Source organism: Bombina bombina, chromosome 4 (assembly GCF_027579735.1).
Source record: "Bombina bombina isolate aBomBom1 chromosome 4, aBomBom1.pri, whole genome shotgun sequence".
NCBI classification, from domain to species: Eukaryota; Metazoa; Chordata; class Amphibia; order Anura; family Bombinatoridae; genus Bombina; species Bombina bombina.
In genome coordinates, this window is record NC_069502.1 from 1,226,763,346 (window position 1) to 1,226,769,355 (window position 6,010).

Consider the following 6,010-nt stretch of genomic DNA (forward strand, 5'->3'; position numbering starts at 1 on the left):
TCTCTCTCTCTGTACTCCCGGGGTCTGTCAGTCTCTCTCTCTCTGTACTCCCGGGGTCTGTCAGTCTCTCTCTCTCTGTACTCCCGGGGTCTGTCAGTCTCTCTCTCTCTGTACTCCCGGGTCTGTCAGTCTCTCTCTCTCTGTACTCCCGGGGTTTGTCAGTCTCTCTCTCTCTGTACTCCCGGGGTCTGTCAGTCTCTCTCTCTCTGTACTCCCGGGGTCTGTCAGTCTCTCTCTCTCTGTACTCCCGGGGTCTGTCAGTCTCTCTCTCTCTGTACTCCCGGGGTCTGTCAGTCTCTCTCTCTCTGTACTCCCGGGGTCTGTCAGTCTCTCTCTCTCTGTACTCCCGGGGTCTGTCAGTCTCTCTCTCTCTGTACTCCCAGGGGTCTGTCAGTCTCTCTCTGTACTCCCAGGGGTCTGTCAGTCTCTCTCTCTGTACTCCCAGGGGTCTGTCAGTCTCTCTCTCTCTCTGTACTCCCGGGGTCTGTCAGTCTCTCTCTCTGTACTCCCGGGGTCTGTCAGTCTCTCTCTCTCTCTCTCTCTGTACTCCCGGGGTCTGTCAGTCTCTCTCTCTCTCTGTACTCCCGGGGTCTGTCAGTCTCTCTCTCTCTCTGTACTCCCGGGGTCTGTCAGTCTCTCTCTCTCTCTCTCTCTGTACTCCCGGGGTCTGTCAGTCTCTCTCTCTCTCTGTACTCCCGGGGTCTGTCAGTCTGTACTCCCGGGGTCTGTCAGTCTCTCTCTCTCTCTGTACTCCCGGGGTCTGTCAGTCTCTCTCTCTCTGTACTCCCGGGGTCTGTCAGTCTCTCTCTCTCTCTCTCTCTCTGTACTCCCGGGGTCTGTCAGTCTCTCTCTCTCTCTGTACTCCCGGGGTCTGTCAGTCTGTACTCCCGGGGTCTGTCAGTCTCTCTCTCTCTCTGTACTCCCGGGGTCTGTCAGTCTCTCTCTCTCTGTACTCCCGGGGTCTGTCAGTCTCTCTCTCTCTGTACTCCCGGGGTCTGTCAGTCTCTCTCTCTCTGTACTCCCGGGGTCTGTCAGTCTCTCTCTCTGTACTCCCGGGGTCTGTCAGTCTCTCTCTCTGTACTCCCGGGGTCTGTCAGTCTCTCTCTCTGTACTCCCGGGGTCTGTCAGTCTCTCTCTCTGTACTCCCGGGGTCTGTCAGTCTCTCTCTCTGTACTCCCAGGGGTCTGTCAGTCTCTCTCTGTACTCCCAGGGGTCTGTCAGTCTCTCTCTCTGTACTCCCAAGGGTCTGTCAGTCTCTCTCTCTCTCTCTGTACTCCCGGGGTCTGTCAGTCTCTCTCTCTGTACTCCCGGGGTCTGTCAGTCTCTCTCTCTCTCTCTCTCTGTACTCCCGGGGTCTGTCAGTCTCTCTCTCTCTCTCTGTACTCCCGGGGTCTGTCAGTCTCTCTCTCTCTCTGTACTCCCGGGGTCTGTCAGTCTCTCTCTCTCTCTGTACTCCCGGGGTCTGTCAGTCTCTCTCTCTCTCTCTGTACTCCCGGGGTCTGTCAGTCTCTCTCTCTCTCTGTACTCCCAGGGTCTGTCAGTCTCTCTCTCTCTCTGTACTCCCGGGGTCTGTCAGTCTCTCTCTCTCTCTCTATCTGTACTCCCGGGGTCTGTCAGTCTCTCTCTCTCTCTCTGTACTCCCAGGGTCTGTCAGTCTCTCTCTCTCTCTGTACTCCCGGGGTCTGTCAGTCTCTCTCTCTCTATCTGTACTCCCGGGGTCTGTCAGTCTCTCTCTCTCTCTGTACTCCCGGGGTCTGTCAGTCTCTCTCTCTCTCTCTCTGTACTCCCGGGCTCTGTCAGTCTCTCTCTCTCTCTCTGTACTCCCGGGGTCTGTCAGTCTCTCTCTCTCTGTACTCCCGGGGTCTGTCAGTCTCTCTCTCTGTACTCCCGGGGTCTGTCAGTCTCTCTCTCTGTACTCCCGGGGTCTGTCAGTCTCTCTCTCTGTACTCCCGGGGGTCTGTCAGTCTCTCTCTCTCTGTACTCCCGGGGTCTGTCAGTCTCTCTCTCTGTACTCCCGGGGTCTGTCAGTCTCTCTCTCTGTACTCCCGGGGTCTGTCAGTCTCTCTGTACTCTCGGGGTCTGTCAGTCTCTCTCTCTGTACTCCCGGGGTCTGTCAGTCTCTCTCTCTCTCTGTACTCCCGGGGTCTGTCAGTCTCTCTCTCTGTACTCCCGGGGTCTGTCAGTCTCTCTCTCTCTGTACTCCCAGGGTCTGTCAGTCTCTCTCTCTGTACTCCCGGGGTCTGTCAGTCTCTCTCTCTGTACTCCCGGGGTCTGTCAGTCTCTCTCTCTGTACTCCCAGGGGTCTGTCAGTCTCTCTCTCTCTCTGTACTCCCGGGGTCTGTCAGTCTCTCTCTCTGTACTCCCGGGGTCTGTCAGTCTCTCTCTCTGTACTCCCGGGGTCTGTCAGTCTCTCTCTCTGTACTCCCGGGGTCTGTCAGTCTCTCTCTCTGTACTCCCGGGGTCTGTCAGTCTCTCTCTCTGTACTCCCGGGGTCTGTCAGTCTCTCTCTCTCTCTGTACTCCCGGGGTCTGTCAGTCTCTCTCTCTCTCTGTACTCCCGGGGTCTGTCAGTCTCTCTCTCTGTACTCCCGGGGTCTGTCAGTCTCTCTCTCTGTACTCCCGGGGTCTGTCAGTCTCTCTCTCTCTCTGTACTCCCGGGGTCTGTCAGTCTCTCTCTCTCTCTGTACTCCCGGGGTCAGTCTCTCTCTCTCTCTGTACTCCCGGGCTCTGTCAGTCTCTCTCTCTCTCTGTACTCCCGGGCTCTGTCAGTCTCTCTCTCTCTCTGTACTCCCGGGCTCTGTCAGTCTCTCTCTCTCTCTGTACTCCCGGGGTCTGTCAGTCTCTCTCTCTCTCTCTCTGTACTCCCGGGGTCTGTCAGTCTCTCTCTCTCTCTCTCTCTGTACTCCCGGGGTCTGTCAGTCTCTCTCTATCTCTCTGTACTCCCGGGGTCTGTCAGTCTCTCTCTCTCTCTCTCTGTACTCCCGGGGTCTGTCAGTCTATCTCTCTGTACTCCCGGGGTCTGTCAGTCTCTCTCTCTCTGTACTCCCGGGGTCTGTCAGTCTCTCTCTCTCTGTACTCCCGGGGTCTGTCAGTCTCTCTCTCTCTGTACTCCCGGGGTCTGTCAGTCTCTCTCTCTCTGTACTCCCGGGGTCTGTCAGTCTCTCTCTCTCTGTACTCCCGGGGTCTGTCAGTCTCTCTCTCTCTGTACTCCCGGGGTCTGTCAGTCTCTCTCTCTCTGTACTCCCCGGGGTCTGTCAGTCTCTCTCTCTCTGTACTTCCCGGGGGATGTCCAGTCTCTCTCTCTCTATGTACTCCCGGGGGTCTGTCAGTCTCTCTCTCTGTCCTCCCGGGGTCTGTCAGTCTCTCTCTCTGTACTCCCGGGGTCTGTCAGTCTCTCTCTCATGTACTTCCCGGGGGTCTGTCAGTCTCTGTCTTCTCTGTACTCCCGGGGTCTGTCAGTCTCTCTCTCTGTACCCACCGGGGTCTGTCAGTCTCTCTCTCTGTACCTCCCGGGTGTCTGTCAGTCTTCTCTTCTCTGTATCTCCGGGGTCTGTCCAGTCTCTCTCTCTGTACTCACGGGTGTCTGTTCAGTCTCTCTCACTGTACTTCCCGGGGTCGTCAGTCTCTTCTCTCTTCAGTACTCCCCGGGGGTCTGTCAGTCCTCTCTCTCTCTGTACTCCCTCCCGGGGTCTGTCAGTCTCTCTCATCCTGTACTCCCGGGGTCCTGTCCAAGGTCTCTCTCTCTTCTGTACTCCCAGGGTCGGTCAGTCTCTCTCTCTGTACTCCCCGGGGTCTGTCAGTCTCCTCTCTCTGTACTCCCGGGGTCTGTCAGTCTCTCTCTCTCTCTGCTACTCCCGGGGTCTGTCAGTCTCTCTCTCTGTACTCCCGGGGTCTGTCAGTCTCTCTCTCTGTACTCCGGGGTCCTGTCAGTCTCTCTTCTCTGTACTCCCGGGGGTCTGTCAGTCTCTGCTCTCTGTACTCCCGGGGTCTGTCAGTCTCTCTCTCTGTACTCCCGGGGTCTGTCAGTCTCCTCTCTCTGTACTCCCCGGGGTCTGTCAGTCTCTCTCTCTGTACTCCCGGGGTCTGTCAGTCTCTCTCCTCTCTCTGTACTCCCGGGGTCTGTCAGTCTCATCCTCTCTCTGTACTCCCGGGGGTCTGGTCATCTCTCTCTCTCTCTGTACTCCCCGGGGTCTGTCAGTCTCTCTCTTCTGTACTCCCGGGGTCTGTCAGTCTCTCTCTCTGTACTCCCGGGGTCTGTCAGTCTCTCTCTCTGTACTCCCGGGGTCTGTCAGTCTCTCTCTCTGTACTCCCGGGGTCTGTCAGTCTCTCTCTCTGTACTCCGGGGGTCTGTCAGTCTCTCTCTCTGTACTCCCGGGGTCTGTCAGTCTCTCTCTCTGTACTCCCGGGGTCTGTCAGTCTCTCTCTCTCTGTACTCCCGGGGTCTGTCAGTCTCTCTCTCTGTACTCCCGGGGTCTGTCAGTCTCTCTCTCTGTACTCCCGGGGTCTGTCAGTCTCTCTCTCTGTACTCCCGGGGTCTGTCAGTCTCTCTCTCTGTACTCCCGGGGTCTGTCAGTCTCTCTCTCTGTAACTCCCGGGGTCTGTCAGTCTCTCTCTCTGTACTCCCGGGGTCTGTCAGTCTCTCTCTCTGTACTCCCGGGGTCTGTCAGTCTCTCTCTCTGTACTCCCGGGGTCTGTCAGTCTCTCTCTCTGTACTCCCGGGGTCTGTCAGTCTCTCTCTCTGTACTCCCGGGGTCTGTCAGTCTCTCTCTCTGTACTCCCGGGGTCTGTCAGTCTCTCTCTCTGTACTCCCGGGGTCTGTCAGTCTCTCTCTCTCTGTACTCCCGGGGTCTGTCAGTCTCTCTCTCTGTACTCCCGGGGTCTGTCAGTCTCTCTCTCTGTACTCCAGGGGTCTGTCAGTCTCTCTCTCTCTGTACTCCCGGGGTCTGTCAGTCTCTCTCTCTCTGTACTCCCGGGGTCTGTCAGTCTCTCTCTCTCTGTACTCCCGGGGTCTGTCAGTCTCTCTCTCTCTGTACTCCCGGGGTCTGTCAGTCTCTCTCTCTGTACTCCCGGGGTCTGTCAGTCTCTCTCTCTCTGTACTCCCGGGGTCTGTCAGTCTCTCTCTCTCTGTACTCCCGGGGTCTGTCAGTCTCTCTCTCTCTGTACCCCGGGGTCTGTCAGTCTCTCTCTCTGTACCCCGGGGTCTGTCAGTCTCTCTCTCTGTACTCCGGGGGTCTGTCAGTCTCTCTCTCTGTACTCCCGGGGTCTGTCAGTCTCTGTCTCTGTACTCCCGGGGTCTGTCAGTCTCTCTCTCTGTACTCCCGGGGTCTGTCAGTCTCTCTCTCTGTACCCCCGGGGTCTGTCAGTCTCTCTCTCTCTGTACTCCCGGGGTCTGTCAGTCTCTCTCTCTGTACTCCCGGGGTCTGTCAGTCTCTCTCTCTCTGTACCCCCGGGGTCTGTCAGTCTCTCTCTCTGTACTCCGGGGGTCTGTCAGTCTCTCTCTCTGTACTCCCGGGGTCTGTCAGTCTCTCTCTCTGTACTCCGGGGGTCTGTCAGTCTCTCTCTCTGTACTCCGGGGGTCTGTCAGTCTCTCTCTCTCTGTACACCCGGGGTCTGTCAGTCTCTCTCTCTGTCTGTACCCAAGGGGTGGGTGGGTCTGTCAGATTCTCTCTCTCCCTCCCTCTGTACCTCCGGGGTCTATCAGTCTCTCCCCACCCTAACTATATCTCACCTCCGGGCCGCCATGTTGCCCTAAGGCATGCCGGGTAATCCTCAGGAATCCCCACGCACGACGTGTGACGTGAAACATCGGGGCCGGACCGTTAAAGTCACGTGACTAGTCGGCACGTTATAAACAAACACATGGGAATGTTATTGGAAAAGCACGGGAATGAACGGTTTAATAATAACAACTAGTATGTAACCCTGTTAATGTGAATTTATAACTTCACATGCACTGAGGGGTAAATATCACTTCACATGCACTGAGGGGTAAATATCACTTCACATGCACT

The 6,010-nt window shown here is 56.8% G+C and overlaps 1 protein-coding gene across 2 annotated transcripts in view; it reads right to left on the reverse strand.

Annotated features, from left to right (window-relative positions):
* The window catches only part of TJAP1 (tight junction associated protein 1), a 447,483-nt gene extending 441,712 nt beyond the window's left edge, over positions 1-5,771 (reverse strand). For both annotated transcript variants that reach the window (XM_053712761.1, XM_053712760.1), the window contains exon 1: positions 5,728-5,771. The gene's annotated coding sequence lies outside the window, so the exon portion shown is untranslated. The remainder of the gene's footprint in view (positions 1-5,727) is intronic.
* Between the last annotated feature and the right edge of the window lie 239 nt (positions 5,772-6,010).